This window comes from Dermacentor silvarum, chromosome 6 (genome assembly GCF_013339745.2).
Source record: "Dermacentor silvarum isolate Dsil-2018 chromosome 6, BIME_Dsil_1.4, whole genome shotgun sequence".
NCBI lineage: Eukaryota > Metazoa > Arthropoda > Arachnida > Ixodida > Ixodidae > Dermacentor > Dermacentor silvarum.
Window position 1 is genome coordinate 29,668,290 of NC_051159.1, and position 18,376 is coordinate 29,686,665.

Here is an 18,376-nt window from a genome sequence, read left to right on the forward strand (position 1 = left end):
GGCCGAACGCATGCGTTTTGCAGCCGTCTCGGGGGGCGGGTGGGAACGTTGACACGCGCACTTTGCTCACGTGCATCGCCTTCTCCCGCCGCCGCTGCGCGCATTATGCCAACGTCGCATGGCGAGGTGCATTTTCGTGCACCTCGGGCAGTCGCCGCAAAGGGCAGCCCCCTTTGGGCTCTATCTTTGGTGACGCGTTTTGTTTGTTCACCACCTGTGAATGCGCTGCACGCGCAAATCCGGGTTTTTCTGCAGACGTCTTTTTCGTTCTGTCGATGAGTGGAACAGAGGGGCGCCATTTACATAAGGTTCTTTTATCACTGAGCCATGTCGGAGTGCACCTTAGAGAGAAAGCAAGCGCCGTAGGTTCCTTTTATTGATGGTTTTGCTGTCTCTCTGTTTTCTTGACGAAATGTGCTGTCACGTTGATGCGCTTCTCTGATGTGCTGCTGAAACAAAACGAAGGAGAGAACAAGCTGCTTTAGGACCTCGCACTACGCATCTTCCGCACTCGACGGATATTTCCGTCTTTGCTGTCTGCATAATCCGCCCAAGTCGTCTGCCAATGGCGAACGCAAAGAGGGAAAATGTCAACCACAACACCACTGGCGCGCGATTATGCGCCATCGTTGCGTATCGGGTCTGTGTTTCGTGTGGCTGCTGGTACTGTGTGCTTAGGAACTGTGCCTCTATGTTGCAGATAGCTGATGTTCTCACCGGCAGCGATGACATGCATCTGCTCTGTGCACTTCCATGTTTCTTGATATTCGCAGCGTCGTTCTTTTTGGCTCGTCTCCCGCGCTCTTTATGTCCGCGTGGCGTCTTCTGCGTATGCTTGTCACCTCCGGTTCCGCTGCCCATCATCGGCTTTCAAGCGCCGAAACGCGGTGGCGGCGTGACAGCGCGCCGGGGGACCGCGCGGGCCCCCGAAGTCCTCGTGGGGCACGTCGTCTCCCGCGTAATTGGCGGCGAGGGGGCGACGACGATGATGGTCGCCCCCGGTGGACCACACACAGCGCCGTTGCTAATTGGGATCGATCGGCCTCCGCGGCGACGGACCCCACGCATCCGGCCGCCTCCGGCGCTCCCCGACTCCTTCCTCGCCGGCCACGCCACCGTGCGGAGCACCGATCAACTCCGGCGAGCACTACGTGCGCGAAAATTTCGCGGGGCCTGCTTACTACGCTCTTCAAGTCTGCTAGGATTTCTGGCTCCGTCACCGGCTGCGCTTGAGCCGCGGCAGGTCGTCTGAATGCCCACCGACGTTGCAGGCCCGGTGCCCACTGTTCCGTCGGGATTGGCAATGTTGAGTGTGGCGTTGTAGTCGTGGTCAATCGCACGCCACACCAGCAGGCTAGAGCGTCGCCGCACCCATCATTATTGGTTTCTGTACAAATGTGTACCGACGGCGGGGTCGTCCTACATTGAGGCGGGAACGCGGCGAAACGCCGCAGCTCGAAGTGCCTCCCTCCCGCGAATGGTGGTGTACGCGTTTCCGCGCACTGCTAGGCGCCGAGGGCAAACTTCTGGCGACAGCGTTTGCTCGTTGCGGGGGGTCCTCTTTGCCCCGCTCGCATTGGAAAGCTTCCCTGCGAGCCGAGTCCGCTGGCGAGTCGCTTTGTTCGCGTCACTTGCGGGAGGCACACGGAATGCGCCTCCGGGTGCTCGTTGGGGACAGCGCAACCTAACCTAACCGGCCAGCTATTGGTTCCGCGATATTGGCACCGCACTGTGGCGCTCCTTCACCTTGCCCCGGGAGGAGAGCGCGAGGGAGTTGCGCGCCGAGGGAGAGGCGGCATCCGCCGGGTTCGATGAACTCTCCGAGCGCCCAGGGGCGTCGCCTGGATGCCTCCCAAGAGGCCGTGTACTTTTAATAATTGAAAAGTGCTTCTTCCCTCGCGCATTGTGCGCGGGTGGAGAGCGCGCGCGCGCTGCCGCTGCTCCACTTCTCCAGTGGCCCACTTTGTGCGGCCTTTTGTTTTGGGGCCTCCTCTCGCCCCCGTGTTGTGCGCGACCCGGCCGTGTCCGAGCCGGGATCGAAGCGAGGAGGTCTTTCTCGCCCTCGGTCGGTGGTCAGCTCGTGGTCGTCTCCTCGGCGGCCCCCTTATCTGGCGGCCGGGTCGATTGCCGCCGCCTCGTCCCGAAAGTGGTCCGCCGCGCTCTCCTTTTCTGCACCGCGTGCTGCGGTTCGTTGGCCGCCGACGGAGAATGACCCTGCTGCTGGCGACGTCGGAGGAGTGCACCGATGGATGCTCGCCACCGCCCGAGCGTCTGTGATCCGTGTTGTGAGCGCACGTGTTGGCGCCCGGTGTAGCAGCAGCGCTTCTCGTCCGACGTGGATTGCTCGCTGTCTCGCGTCGGCTGGGCCTTCCCATGGTCTGCCTATGGACCCTGCTCAGAGGTGAGTCTTGCAGCGGAAGTGTGGTGGACCTTCGACGAAGCTTTTGCCGCTCTCTCTGTCAGCCGCCTGGTGTCACACCGAGCGAACGCTGACTCAAGTCTCTTGCCAAGAATCTCTTTTCTGCGAATACCTGCGCCCGTACAACTCGCGTGCACTGCTGCTTACGTCGACAACCAATGCGAGCGTCGGGTTCTCCGCGGGGGTCATGCGGATATTTCCACGGGAACGCGCCATGTGCACGGCGAACGGGGGTCGAGCGCATGCACCACGGTCACAGAGCGACGACGGGCGAAAGCACCGTCGTGTCGTCGCCAAGTGCTCGAGCGTCCGCCGCGCCAAGCACGTGCCCGCAGTGGATTCGTGTGCGTGGCACGCAGACGCGCTTGTCGGGGGTCCACCGCATATAGCGACGAAGGCGTGCGATCAGCCCCGTTTCGGAGCGGGCCGTCGACTCGCGAGGCCGCCGGCGAGCGCCGGGGCCCTCGCGGCTGGGAACGGGGCGCTTCCTCCTCCGAACGGGTCGACGACCTCTGGCTCCCGTATATGCGCGGACCGGGTAACGCCGCGAATGAGCGAAACGGAGGGCCAGCATCTGGATGTGGTAATGAATGAACCTCACCGGTCTCGTGGCCGCTTGACCGAGACAGCCCGGACGTTTGATGGACGCGTGCGGGTACCGCGCAACGTCAGCCTCCCGTGATCGACGCTCCCTCGCCGCGTTCTCTCCCTCGTGTGCGCGAGCCGAGTGGGCGTTGACCTGCGGGTCAGCCGAGGCCGTCCATTACCGTTGGCCCGCTTACTCGTCGTCGATGTGTGCTCCACTTGTCACCAAACCGGCTACTGCTCCGTTCTTCCTGGCGGTTCTCTCTCGCTTCTGTTTTTTGCATTTGGAGAGTTCGGTGTCAACGGGAAGCAGTGTGGTCTTTGAGCATCGCGTTATGAAGCCGCGAGTCACTGGCGTCTTCACGGAGTTTCACAACCCGACGATTCGTGTAGTCTTTCCCTTTGTTTTTTTAATTCATTTCTGTTAGCGGCGATGTGTATCGCTCTCTCTCTTTGTACCCGAGTGCGCGCATATGTCCTTGCGACCTGGAAACTGGGCACATCGGCCACAGCAGCCCGTTTCGGTAGCACGATTTTGTGGCTCTCCCACGGGAATTAAAAGGAAAGAGAGATGGCTCGCGCGGCATCCGTGGTTGGATGCACGTGCGCTGGTGTACCGATTGCAGAAACGGGGTGACCCAGTTGTCAACCCTTTTCGGCTCGTTGACGGTCAGTGGCTCCCTCGCGGGTGCGCTTCTTACAGTGTACGTACCCGTCCATCTCGCCAATTTGGGCTCGAGCACCGCTGCGCGTGCTGATGACGAGAGAGGGAAAAGTGCTTGCTAATACGTACGAATAAACCTAAATTTATTTAAGGAAACATGGCTCGTGGCCGTTAGTTGCTGCATATCATGCCTTTGACATTATATCGTCTGTATGTATTATTGGAGGCTCTGCTAGACCCACTTCCTATGCATTCCGGGCCCAAAGTTGCCAACGCAGGCGCTTTAATAGCATCCAGCGTACTTCGCGCTTCTGGAGCGCTCATTGAAAAGAGTGACTGCTACACTGGCAGGACTTCCAAGCTGACGCTATCCCACGATCTCTTTTCGCACGCCTCGTTCGTTGCAGAGCACTGTGTTTCGAAGATGTCGAAAGACTCGTTCAATCATTCCGATCCGGCCCTTCAGCAACTGTGTGACAACGGCCGGCAAGTTCGTGAGCGTGGATGTTTGTTTTCTTTAAGGAACGAAGCCTGGCACGAACATCTGCGACCGAAGGAGAGCGGGCGTGAAATGTCTTGGTGAGGAAAGGTTTCGCCACGACAGCACAGGCGGGAGTTCGGGAGAATTGTTGGCCCTGTAATCCAACGACCGGTTCTGCAACACCGATGGACTGGACGCCGCGGCAGCGGTCGACGCGGGAACCCTTCCTTTCTATGCCTCGAACCACAGCGGTTAGCGCAGTCAGCGCTCTGTTGGAGCCTCAAGCGCCTAAGTGTATATAGTAGCGGGGATTACGAAAACGAAGAAGAAAGTAGCGAGGCATGAATGTCGAACACGCATGGTCCGCTGTTATATCGCTGTTGGCATTCACGCAGACACTTGGAACCGCTGCACCAGTGCGTGCTTTGCAGGACTGCACGTAGAATTTTCAGCAAGGCCTGGCGACTGCATCCCGATGATTTTAGGTTTAAAGAAAAATGACACCACACCACATTGTGAGGAAATAGAAGAGCAGAAGTTCGTCCCGAGGTCCCACTTGTGTGATCGAGGGCTGCTTCAATAGTGGCTCAAGCAGGATATACGTTAGAGTTGCGTCCAGAATACGTGCATCATTTGTTGTTTAGATGATCGTGCGTATAGCAAGACAGATCAGTCAACCATTTTCTTGTTGGACGTTCAAGTGGCTCCACATAACCTTGAAATCTCGGTGAGCCAGGAAAGGCGAATCATAAAGACGGCTTTGGAGTCAGCGCGTTAGCTCCTCGTGACGTCATTAATTTCAGCAAAATCTGCTCAGGACTGGATAAATCTTTATGCGTAAACAAGGTCGCATTGTATTCGAAAGGAATAAAAAAAAAAAAACCTAGCTACTATGGATAACTTGTGAACAAAAACGACTCAAAAGTGAAAATATTTTGAATTCCGTGGCGCCTATAGATACCGACGTGCGTGCGTTTAGTTCCGACGCGAAGTTCAAGATAGAGGAAGTCGTTCGTTACCACCTCTTCTACAACATATTTCATCAAAAAAATAAGAAGAATGGAGTCTCAGTATAATAGTGTTGCTCTTTGGGCCTTTCTTTTTTTTTTTAAGTACGCCGTGTATTTGTATTTTAATTCGTAGATTGCCCGACGAGCGGCGCTTGCAACCCCGCAGGCGTAACGAGCGCTGCGAGTGGGGCACATACAAAACGCAGTCGCTCTACGCTTGCGTCGCGAATGAGCGACCGCAGTGGAGTCACGTCTTTCGCCACTTGTCGTGAGAACCTCAAGATAGACAGCTCGAACGAGAAATAAGTTGAGCTGTACTACTACTAACTTGATTACCTTTCAACAATACCCAAAACAGCAGCTCTTGCCGTGGGGGCGGTTTGGTAAGCCGGAAAAGAACGAAAGACACGCTGCTCCGTCTAGCGGCGTGCGCGCGAAGTCACCCACCTTTTGCGTGGCCTCCGAGATTGCGACGGTGATCATCGCCAAGCCGGTTATCGTGGCCGACCGTATACAGCTTCGGGCTGCTGTGCTCGAGGACCCAGCTTCGATAGCGCCCAGCACCGCCGTTTGTGGAGTCTTTCTTTCAATGCTTTGGTGTTCTTATGGTACTTCACCCCCTTCCCTGGGGCTATCTATCCATGTTGTATTCCGGCCTACCTGGGTCAATGGATAGTCCGCGGTCGAATTGTTATGCAGCAACGGGCTGCTGTGCTGAGGTTAGAAACCAACCATCCGATCCACTTGGGTCACTGAGTATGTCCCAATGGGGACATACGTGCCTCTCTTCAACGAAGTTATTTCACGCCGACCTGCGTCACTGTAGATGCGGGAAGGCGCCGCTGTTCGAAGGAACTTTTTGACGCCGACTTGGAGCACTGGGTATGTGCCATTCGGTCTGCTGGTCTTCAGTGAAACTCTTTGGTCCCAACTTGGGTCACTGAGCATGTTCCTCTCTTCAATGAACGTATTTGACGCCAACTTGGGTAACTAGGTGGGGGGGAGGTATGTGGTAAGAGCAGTCACCGATGGCTCGCGCACCACGAACATGCGCAGAACGCGTGCACTCTTGTATGTCATATAAGAGCTCTTCGCGTGTGGCGGAGCGCACGCCGCTGACGTGTCTTGAGTTGGCCTTGAGGAGCTTGCGTTGCCTGCTTGTATGATGTGCCCGCGGCTATGTAGGCCGAGGCATCGTTGCACCGGAGAATTGCGGCTGTTTCCCCATGGTGGCCAACTGCGAGCGCGATGTATTTTTTCGTATAGTTACGTTGACTATTATGGACTCGCGCGGGACGCAGTGCAATTCGCCATCTTGTCACCTCTGATCGGCCAAGCTGGGCGGCGGCGCGCCCTCAAAACGCCAACACGATGGAATACGACACCTCCATATCTAGGCAAGCACACTGATTGTTTCCGTAGAAACCCAGCTCCGATTTCTCCCGTCGGCTTAAAACATCGGGCAGAGTCAAACGCGGCGTGACGGAGCGTCGGTCAAGATTGTTTCGCGCGTCACCTTTTGTTGCCGAGGCTTAACGGGGTCCGCCGATCATCGTGGTGGTGCTTTGTTTTGCCGGATGGCATGCTCTCATCGGTCGACGGCTCCGCTCGCCGGGTTTATTGCCCCCACCACGGGCGCGCCGGGGATTTTTTCTTCTTCTCTCCGCAGCCAGGTCGGGGCATGCGCTGATGCGGCCGCTTCCCGCGTCGTCGCCCGAGCGGCAACCTCCTCGCAAGAGCCGCGCGGGCTTTGGCCTCGGACGGAGGAGCGAATACTGGGCGCGCCCTGTTTTCTTCGGCCGCCGTTTTGCTGGCTTCGCCTCCGTGCTCGCTCGGTCATCTTCGGCGAATGGCACAGACGGCGGCTGTCGCCTAAACTGTGGTCTTTCTCGGCAGAAACAGAACACTCCGGAAAGTCGTTTGCTCCTTTGGGTTGTACAACTAAACGCTCTTCGGTTAGCAAGGTTGCATTCTTGAACAAATGTTCGAATATATATATATATATATATATATATATATATATATATATATATATATATCATAAAGCATACGTACAGCGCAATTCGGCGTTTTGAGGTGGATTGCATAGAGAGGATGTCATTACTTGCAAGGCAAATCAGCTACTTCAAAAACGTGCACTACATAACGTTAATCATTCACTTCAGGGAACATGTTACAACTGCGAAATTGAAGCCGAGTAGTAGGGGATTCACGCTTGCTTTAACAGACACGTTGACGACAGATAGTCCTTCATTTGTGGGGGGAAAAAAAAGTGGATGGTGCGGTGTCCTGTTTACCTTGAGTATTGCGGAAAGCTGCCTTTTGTTTCCCGCCGGCCAATTTAATGGAGACTTTTTCGTCGTCCAGGCCGTGAGTCTCCCGGACGAAATGCCGGAGCTGCTGAATGACGTCATGCTCAGATCGGGGGATGGCGCAGAAAGATACGCAGGACGTTTACTTGGTTGCAAGTAGACGTCCTGCGTACCTTTCTGCGTCCTGCGTTCCACAGGACTCGGAGGTTGTCCACCTGAGGAACGGCACCTCACCGGTCTCGAAACGTTCCCCACGATTCGTGCACGCTCGCGAGTTAGGATGCTAGAGACTTCTGTGCCCTGACCGACAGCACAATTTGTGAATCTCGGCGAGCACCACTGGCGACGGCGTGAAGTTCTCCTATCACTCGTGCGCGAATAATTATGAATTAGTAACAAATTTGCCCAAATGTATATTCTGCATCGATAGCAAGAGGCTTCGTTTGGTTGTGAATCTCCATTCGGGGCGAAGCTGTGCCCGCGGAGGAGAGCGCATGACGCCGTTCACTTTACCGTGGCCTCGGAGATAGCACCGATCTTGCAGGCCACTGCTTCACGCACGCTCTGCGTCGTCGCGCCAGCTTCGCACCCTGGGACCCGCGTGGCTGTCGTCAGCGGCCGGCGGTTCTCGCTTCCGCGTTTCGGTCGCGCGCATTGATTGGTCCGGTGCCAGGATTTCACCGCTTGACCCGACGGCCCTGTTTGCCCGGGTCGCGAACCCTCGCTCCGCGCCTTCAGGCGAATCGGCCTGCGAACCAGGTCACGCGCCAGTCACCGTCTGCGCGCCGGAAGCTGTGGTTTCGATGCGGGCCGGAACGAGGCGTGTTTGCTGCCCGTATCCTCGGCCGCCGTCCTCTTGACCCATCTGGACCACGCTGACGGCTTTCTCTCACATTCAACAGCGTTGTATCCAGAACTTCGCTGCTTTCCATGCACTGCACAACGGCTGCCCAGTGTCTTGTTCTTATAGGCTCGATTAACCGATTTTCCGGCGTGTGTGCGTGCTTTCTTCGATCCTCCTTCAGTCTTATTTTCTGCCATTTCCCACTGTAGGGTAGCAGACCTCTCTTCCGGTTAACCTCGTCCCTTCTCTTTCTCTCTTGCTGCCTCATCTGCTGTTGGCTCCTCCAGGCTCGCGCTGCGCACTCTCGCTTCCATTGGTTGCCGAGGGTGTCGCTGATGAACGTGCTTTTGTGCGCGCTCGATTGGTGATTGATCGATGACCTGTGGATGCTCGCACCAATCCTATAGTCACGCGCCGGGAGCTTGCACCCGGCGCTTTCGTCGCCTGCCTAGCGGGGAGATAACGTAACCGCGGCATTCGAGACAACTTGATTGCAGACGCAGTGGTCGGCTATATATGCGGTATCGAAGATTTAGGCTCGCCACTATACACGGTGCTTAGGGCGCTTCCGTCATCTGCTACCCGGTGTAGTTCCTTTCGGTGATCACAAACTTTTCCGTTTTTGCAAGCGAGCAGATATAAGCAGCTTTTACCTTGGCCCCCGCCATTTGCTTGTAAATGGGCCCAAATAAAATGAAATGAAGCTTTTCGAAGTCCCGGGAGGAGTTCATGGAGTTCAGCGGATGGCGATCGCTATTTGTGTTGCCGCCTGTCCGTTGATACGAGCACGGTGTGAATGGCGCATGCGTGGAATGCACGCGCGGTCATCACCCGTGCGTGCAGGTGCGACTTCATCGGCCGGATGTCACGACCACCGCAACATCTCGCTGGCTGCCCCCTAGTGGGGCCGCGGTTGCAGCGCGCGCTCGTCGGAGGCGGATCGGCTGCTTCCGGTCTTGCGTCGCGCCCTTACGAGCACGCCGGATGTCGGCGAGGCCGCCACCTGGCTGCTGCCCCAGCGCTGGCACCAGCATTATTGACTGATGCAGCAGAGACGGTGCACTGCTCTTTCTCTGCGGCCGAGCTGGACGTGCGAAGGGGTGTCGACGCATGCTTCACCTCGTCTCTCTCTCTCCTTCGTTAAACCTTGCCCTGGACAAGTGCCACAGGTGGTGTGGTGGCCAGACCGCGGGAGCGAGCGATTTCGTGGCTCGCTCTCCCGATCTGGCGGCGAGGGAGGGCGTTCGTCTTCGCCTTCTTTCATCCGCCCCGCGCGCGGAGCCTATCGTTCATTACCCTTTCCAGACGGCCTCCTCTTCAGGCCACTTTCGTTTTTCGCCCATGCGTGTTTGCTGTGGCGCGGTGTTTCCCCGGGTCGGTGTGCACCCTCTCCCACGCGTCATCCACCGCTCAGCGTGCGCGTTCCGTGGATGGGGTTCTTTTCGGCGCCCCTTGCTCGAGGAGCACCCAGCCGGCCTGTTCGGTGCCGCCACCGGGCGGGAGCCATTGGCCTCGGCGGCGGGGAAAGGAAGTGCCGCGAGGGTGTAACGACCAGGGTCCCGTTCGTTTGCCCCGTCCGAGGAGGAGGGCCCCGGTGCGTCACACTCGCCCCTCCCGGGTTCGTTACCGCGTTCTCTCGCACCGACTCCGCCGGACGAATGGCGCCATTAACGCCCTCCTGTCTTGACACTGCTTGACCGCTGGGTTCAAGGACCAGCCTTGGTTACTCCCCCCTCTTTCCACCGACCTGCCCCCGCTGGCCGTCCTCCAGGCGCAAGCTTATGTAGTTTAATTGTACGCGACGTGCTGCTTTTCTTCCGATAAGGCACTGCATCGCCGCAGTATTGTGTGTGTGTGTAGATGATGCGAGTGTCCTACCCTAGCAGAGAAGACTATATCGCTTAAATTAAGGACAACGTTAAGTGACGCCTTCAAACAAGAGTTTCCACGCATCCGTGTTCTCCTTGCCATTTTCGAAAACTCCAAGATGGCTTCCCTGCAGCACATCCGAATATTATTCACCGTGGCGACGCGGCAGTGCTCGAGATAAATAACCCGTGGCGTCTCAATTCGTTGACTGTCGCACGCCTTCTAAAGGCGTCCCTGATGTGGAGATTTAGTGCAGTGGCGACAAGCACCAGTGGCGTGCTTGCCTGAAGCCGGCCGTGTTTTTTGCACGGCGGCCGCACAACCTATGCTTCGCTGTGCGTGGTAGCTTGCATTACGAAGTTTGGCAATGGACAACCAACCAGTAAAACAGAACAATCACCTTGTGGAAGTCAAAATTTCGCAGTTGGCTAGTTGGTTAAAACATAATTAAAGCTCTCGTTTTAAATTATCAACAAACTTCCTCCACTTCCCCGTGTATGTGTTTGCGCTCGAGCGTCGTGTTTCGTTTTAACTCGCTTAAGTCCTGTGCCTTCGTCGCTTGGCGCAATTGCGCAAGAGTTTTAATTATGAAAGTCAGTTTGGGAAAATGTCGATCGAGGCTTTGTAGGGTGACGATGCGCGTGAACTCTGTCGCGAAGCGTTACGCCGGGAAAGATCGGGGACTCGCTTCGGTATTAGTTGTAATATTGGTTATTATTATAAGTTATTGGACATCGGAAGGGAAAAAGGAAAGGCTGCGGGCGTCTTTCCATTTTTCAGTGGGCGCCTGCACTGTCTCGTAGCCATGGGTGGCTCCCGTTCAAAAACAAAATATTAGCGCTAGAAAAAAAGTATACAGAAAATGACCTTACGGATGCCGGAATTATTGCAATTTCTGTCGCAGTAGATTTCTGTGTATGGGCGCCTGTCGACCGCGCACGCTGTTCCTGCCCTCGGGAAATCCTGCGGGCACAGTCATCCTCGACCTTCGGAGCCCAATGACGTCGAGATCATCGGACGCCTGCCGCTCGGCGCGCCGTTCATGCAGCAGCGGCGGTGCTGGGCGAATTGACCGCGTCCTCCGCCGCTTCCAAGTGGCGCCGCTATCGCGACGTGTGGAGAGGAGGCGCTGCCGACCCCCCCCCCCCCCCCCGCAGCCGCGGCGATGGCGGCCGCGCGGGGAGCGTCAGTCGACCGGTCGAACCTAGGCTGTGCTTGCGGCGAGGATTGTGCGCGCTTGTTTTCGGAGGGGCTGCTCGCTCGCATGTGGCCGTGCCGTCGGTGTCGGGCGTTTGGGGGCAGCGGTGTGGTGCGGTGTGTTGTGCCCCCTTTGTGTTCGGCTAGCAGTGCGGCGGCGCGGCCGCGGTGCTTTCCTCGAAGGCAAAGTGGCAGCCATACTCGCCCAGAGGAGATGGGGACGCCAGCTGGCGAGAATTGGCCCCTGCCGTGAGTACAGCGTTTATGCGACGCTCTTTTAGTGTCCGGCGTGAGGGATCGAGCGTCGTCCGGTGCTGCAGGAGCCGCGCCTGGCTTCAGTGACCAGGCTCGGTGATTGCATTACGACGTGACGACGCACTTGTACAACGCTTGGGGATACGCGCAAGCGAAGGTGCGCCCTTGCTTGCCGGGGATGACGCGGTAGTGAACAAACTATTTGAATACCCCCACGTCGTCGGCGGTCTACGGTGACGGTTGCGAGGTGTGCAGTGGCGCGCATTTCGCACTCCCGCTTATTCACTGTGTGTGGTATTGCTTTGCCCGTCGAACATTCTTTGTTCGCTACATCGGACACGCGGTGTGCAACTAGCATTGTTAGTCCACTGAGAAAGGCGATCTTTTAACGGATTGCTGCGCCAGTTGTCGCGTAATTCACAACGCGCACGCTACTCGTTGTCTCTGGCACTCCTGTGCATTTACCGGCCTAGGCGCTACCATGGTCTTATGTCAACTGCTTTGCCTTCGCAGGCCGTTCGCGTGGCGCGAGATATATCTGAGCACGCGCGGCGCTGACAGGCTTCCACGAGCTCGGCCATTTTTCCCCGCAGGTGTTGGCAATGCCGCGCGTGTTGCCGTGTGTACGGTCTTTGCCCGGCTCTGCCCCTCGCAGATAAGCGCGCGCTGCGTGAGTCGAGCGGAAGGCGCTAGCCACGGGTGCGGCAGCTGTAAAGCCCTTGACTCGTCCGCGCACTGCCCCGCAATATCGGAAGGCTGCTTGTGGACTCGACCGAAGGCGCACGTAGTACGTCGCCACGTCCAGTATTTTCCTTCTGTTTCCCTTACGTGGCCTCACGTCCAACAACGCGGTAGACTTGGCGGAGGTAAAACGCGTTGCATCGTTTTGCTTCTTGGGGGCCCATTGTTTAAGCAGTCCAGAGGCTGTTAACGATGGTTATTTTGATTCCTATTGTGAACCTATCTGCAGTTGTTGGGAAACCGTCGTATCTATCTTGTCATTGAGTACCTTCAAATTGGGGAAGTCCTGCCTTGATAACAGCCTGCCTTATCGACAACCATCTACGTCGATGACCACTACGTATGACTCGAGGAGGCACTCGTTTGCTTGGGTCAGCATGACTTCGGAAGCCTCTAGCGCTTCGTCTGTGAGGTAGACTAGTAGAGCCGCAGATCAAGTTGTTTGTATATGAAATTTTAATCATTGCGCTTGGGGGATATTTAAGTTTTCTTTGAATTTGGAAAATAGTGTTGTGACAGCGTTGGAAAGCGGCCGTCACATTCACGGCTTCTCTATTCGCCCTGCAACCACGAGTTCTGAGCATAATCCATCTCTACCAGGAATTTTTTACATACATTGCGTCACATGATTTCGTGCACTTCCTCGGTACCGATCGCGGCGCTAACTGTAACAGGCAGACTGCGTTTTGGCACTCGTGATGCGACGACTTTCCTCAGTTTTTCGGTCAGTTGCCATGCTTACTTTGTCGAAGTATAGGTATGGTCTTCTCAAGCGTGATGAGTGTTATGTGGTTGCTGCTGTAGGTCCCGAATGGATGTTTCTATCGTCTTCGCGCCGCAGCCCGTGAGGTGCGACAAAGGACGCGCTTGGCGCAAATGATGTAACGCTTCTTCCTCGCGCATAGCTTGTAAAACGGGACAGGTTTCGTGAGGAAAGCTGTGACGTCGCTCGATTTGTTGGCAAGTGAATGCGGCTCGCACGCCCAACGTGGGCTCGCAGCGCAGCCCACGTTAGGCTGTGTCGCGGTGCCCCTTTCTTGTTGATTGGCGCAGCTCTCCACTTTTTCACATGGCGCGGAGCATTGACTGATGCCTGGACCTTTGCCGGCGAGCGCCGCACCGTTCCAACCCCGCGTGTTTCTATCGTGTTGTTGCTTGCCGACTCCACCACGGCTCGTCGCGTTCTGCAATGTGCGTGTTTTTTCTTTTTCTTTTTTTTTTCCTTTCTTCTCCAGCAGATGCAACTATTTCCACTGCACGCCGTGGTAGCTGTCTTCTCTTAGTGTAGCGGCTGTGCGTAATAGTTGCACGGAAGACCCAGCTCAGTCGTTGCTTCATGCGTTGTTCAGACATGACAACTCCCGGGCGATGCGAAGGGCAGCGGAACGGGGTATCGCTCGGCAAGCGAGCTTCCTTTCCGCGGTTTCCTGTTTTTCCTGCGACCACCACCAGCGCTGCCTTGCTCGTCACATTTTCCTTCGCGGAATCTCTCTACTCGAGAGAAGGAGGAATCACACTGTAGAAACTGACGCCGGACTCGCTGTTTCATTCCATTCGCCCAGCTGTTTCGACTCGGTATGTATTATTAGGAAAGACTTGGCTACCGTGACCCCGCGTAAGAACACACTTGTCGGTAATGACTCGGCATCAGCTTGGGCGAAAAATGCAGCCTGCACCTGCTTGGAAGGAAAGATCGCCGACGTCCCCAAATGCGGCTCCGGGTTGACAAAGGACCACTCCTTCCAACGCGACGGCGGCGATTGCCCCATTTATCTCACCCTTGCGGGCCTCTCCCCTACTGGCGATTGGCGCCGCTGGTCCGATTGTTAGCAATCTTTTCAACTTTTTGAGTCGCCGGGCAAAGTTCCGGCTTGTTTCAACGTGCAAACGCTGTCGCGTGGTATTACCGCGGTGCACTAAGCAATGCGGACACGCTGCTGCCGCACTTACTTGAACTAATTTTTTAAACGCTGCCTTCGATGTTTATCGTTCGGGACGACACAGCATTTTTTTTTTTTTCGGAACCGGTTCACTGCCAATTCCTAGGTGTGTCTGCATTTTGTGAAACGAATGGCGAATTGCAGACGACTCCGTATTGCAATTGTGAAATGAAGAGCGAGGTGCTGCACCAGTGAAGTGCTTGGAGAAGCGCAAGTGGTCCTTACAGTAAAGGCTGTTTCACATGGTGCGATTTTGCACTGCGATTTTCGCAGATGCGAAATTCGCAACGGCCATTTCACATGGCGCGATGTCAACAATGCGATTATGCGACGCCCAGGGTTGCTTGCTGCCAGATTTTGTCGCACACGCCGCATAAATTCGTTTAATGTAATGAAAAAGACGTGCGCGTTATAATATAATTGACCTCTCTTTATTAGGACCAAATAATACGTGCGTTTTGTAATTTAAAAGCGCTTCAAAGTTTAGTTTGTTTTGGAGTGCGCAACAGCGGTTTGTGAAGTTCAATACGAGGAGAAATGGCGGACGTAAACAGCTGTTCGCAGGTGGTCGTTCAGCGTTGTGTGCTGTCTCTGTGTGTGTTTTATGCCTGTGTCGTTCTACATGCGGTTAAACAAATTACAAGAGGACCTATCAACAAGCCCTTATAGCTGTTGTCATCGCATATGCAGTATTCGGGATTCGGCGGAGTCGTCATGTCAACGCAGAGACCCTCGCGCTACCCGTGATTAACGTCAGCTTCTGAAAAACAGATGTGTGTGTATTGCTCGTGATTGCGCATTAGTGGTTCCTGCTCCTAGCAATATTCTTGCACCAAACTTAGCAGCAAGCACCAACCCAAAAGCTCACGTCTGCCCCTGAACAAAGCCGCAAATGATCTGTGTGTAATTACTGAACGTGCAATGGAATTTGTGTTGTGAACGTTTATCTTAGCGCCAGCCTGGCTCGTCCGTCGGCGCCTGTGCTGTAATTATTCATACAAGTGCTCTCTGAATAGTTCGAAAGGCGTAAAAGCCGACGACCACATTTTTTTAGGAGCTGCAGTCACTTGTGTACGTAGTATCGTATCATTCTGGCAGACATGGGCGTCGTCTATTTTCTCGTCCTGTTTCTTGCGCTGTTAGTGTGCTGTGAATCTGTATCAAGAAGCTTAAGTTAATATGCTGCAGTACGTAGCGCAGCCACGTAGCCACACGGCTAACATTAAAATACCTTGTTAGGAGTACGTTTGTTTGTTTAATAACAAAATCGAACGCTAAAATTTTGTATTCATGGTGGCAAGTGTAAGGTAAGAAGCTATCGAAACTATCCGCTTATGGCATGCGTGTGCTTCTACCTGCTTCAGCACGTTATCCTTAAAGTGAGGCTGAATACCCCTGATAACCAAAAATATATGCAACTGGAGCAGGTGCTATGATTCCTCTCCTGGAAATGAAAGCCAGCATCCCAGTCTGTTAAGCTAGTCATGTACTTAACCTATATTAGACCAATGTTAGAGTATGCTAACTGGAGCCATTTAAAACTGGGTTATTTCACCAAAATAAGAAAGTGCAAGGAAAGTTTCAAGGTACAGTGTAATCTGGTATTCCCAAACCTATTGTATTAGCAAAACATTATGCCTCCCTGAATTGCCTGCATTAACCCAATGCTGAAAACAGGAGAAGCTGATTCCTTTCTTGCTGCTGAAAAGCTGCTAGAATCTCAATAACAGACCACTTATGTTCTGAGAGAAAGTGAGGGGCACTGACAATATCTCTAATCTTTTCTATGAGCCTTCACCTTGAACGAAAATGGAATAAAAATATTTACCTTTGCAAGCCTCAGAATCCAAACATTCTCAAAATTTTGAGGAGCCACATTAATTTTTTGAGATACAGACAATAAAAAGGGTGCCTAAGTACAAGTGCACACTGAACACACTTGAGTGGTTGAGTGGCCAGCTGCGAATGCAAAAACGTCCATAGCTGCTACCTCGAGGTAACTGCTAGGTTGCACGTGTGTTTCTCCTATAGCCCATGTACCTGGCAAGGGGAATGGTTATACGTAGTCCTGGGCTTTTTCTTTTTTTTCAATAGGTGGTGGCTAGCTGATTCCATCTGTTTATGTATTTATCATTTGTGCGCATCTTATGTGCATGTGTTTGTGTCATGTTCTGATTGTTATACGTGCAGTGATGCAAGCATCTTTATTTTTAATATATTGCACTACAGTCATTTATTAAACTTTGTGTTGAAATGTACAAAATGTGGCCACCCAGTAATGGTTAGGACAGACAGCAGGATTGGCAAAAAATATGATGCAGATCCAATGCACTTGCTTGAATCGACATGAGGCGAAGCTTTCACGCAACGGTCAGTTGAACTCTAGAAAACTAACTGCAGTGTTTACAGTTGTCCTTATTTCACCCGATGCAACACGTACTCATAGACAATGTTTGCTTATTCACCGCACAGGTCACATAATGTAATGTATACATAGCACGGTGAACTCACTCAAACGTCGGCTCACTAAGACTTCGAACTAACCGTGAGTCTGAGTTCGTTTCAGCCTGACTGAGTAGAATTTTGGTGAATACGAGTAAGAACAAGCTCAGTTGAGTAAACTTTTAGTGAATATTGTCATGTGGTAGTCGGGGAAAGCTGATCCAAGTATAATTTTAGTGAATATGAGTCAAAGCAAGCTCGGCAAGTAGATTTTTGGTGAATATGACTCAGTGCAAGCTCACCTGAGTAGAATTTTGATGAATATAAGTCGGAGCAAGCTTGGCAAGTAGATATTTGGTGAATATGACTCGGTGCAAGCTTGCCTGAGTAGAATCTTTGTGAATATTAGTAAGATCAAGCTCGGCCAAGTATAATTTTGGTGAATATGAGTCAGAGCAAGCTCGGATAAGTAGAATTTTGGTGAATATGACTGAGCAAGCTCGATTGAGTAATGATGAGATATGGTTATACGATTTTATGCAGTAATACATGTAAGTGCAGACTCATTAGCAACATTGCCTCCATCTTGATGGGCTATACCTACGCCTCGTGATGAGTCTGCACACTTTATGAGCTGTGGACATGCAAGACCCACCCACACTTGAAAAGATACTATCATTCATACGAAGGAATGCAACCGGCTGACTTGACTGCACAATTTTGATCTGCTTTTGTTTAATGAGTTATCTACTGCTTATAAAAACAAGGTGTTCACCTGCTTTTCGCATTATTGCATGTGTTTTACAGGAAGTAGAGACAGAGAAGCAAGAAAAGGCAAGGATGTTTATGGCTAAGTAGTTTTTTAGAGTACTGCAATATCTTACAACCAGCATAAACAACAGTAATTCGATGCACTGAAGTAAGCAAAATGTGCAATTACCTTTTAATGTGAGGGTTAATACAGATGCAGTAAGGATACAAAGTCTGCAACACACTGAAGGTTTATTGTTTTTTTTTTATTCAGGAGAAAAATGATGCATCAGAAAAATGAGAAAAAAACTGTTTAAGTATTGCTTCGAAAATAAATTGGCAATACTGCTTATTCCCAGTCAAAGCGTGAAATATGTTATTGTAGAACATTCATTACGATATCCAGTTTGCACGTTCGCTTTGCGTCTCGCAGCGGAAGTAACAGAACCTTGAAATGAGCTAATTCATTGGGGAAAATGCGCATGAAAGCCCTAACCAACCGACTGCAACTAAATGGTCGCGCGTATAGCGTGACCTATTGACCACAGCATTTGTCCGTAGTTGCATATTCTTTAAATTGTTCCGTACGTAAAAGCATACGGCGATAAAACTGTGGCGTTTTCGTATATCGCCAGTTGTCTCCAGAACCAGAAAATTGGGACGACATCCGAAGGCCATGCCTTCCCGTGAGGGACACCTCGTAGTATTTACCAACTCGCAGCGCGTGTGAATAACGGAAAATCACGCAAAAGTACGTACTATCAGCACCCGAAGCTAACCTAAAAAACAGCGTCGCCAGATTAGCAACGTAGCGTGTCAACAAACTCGTAGAAATCACAGACCCGAATCTGACCTACGAGTTTTTAT

The 18,376-nt window shown here is 53.2% G+C and overlaps 1 protein-coding gene across 5 annotated transcripts in view; it reads left to right on the top strand.

The window, feature by feature from the left end:
* The window catches only part of LOC119455359 (protein roadkill), a 154,680-nt gene that overhangs the window by 99,276 nt on the left and 37,028 nt on the right, over positions 1–18,376 (top strand). Inside the window, exon 1 of one of the 5 annotated variants that reach the window (XM_037716746.2) lies at positions 11,376–11,630. The exons of the other annotated variants lie outside the window; for them this stretch is intronic. The gene's annotated coding sequence lies outside the window, so the exon portion shown is untranslated. Of the gene's footprint in view, positions 1–11,375; positions 11,631–18,376 lie in introns of those variants that run through there. 5 annotated transcript variants of the gene reach the window in all.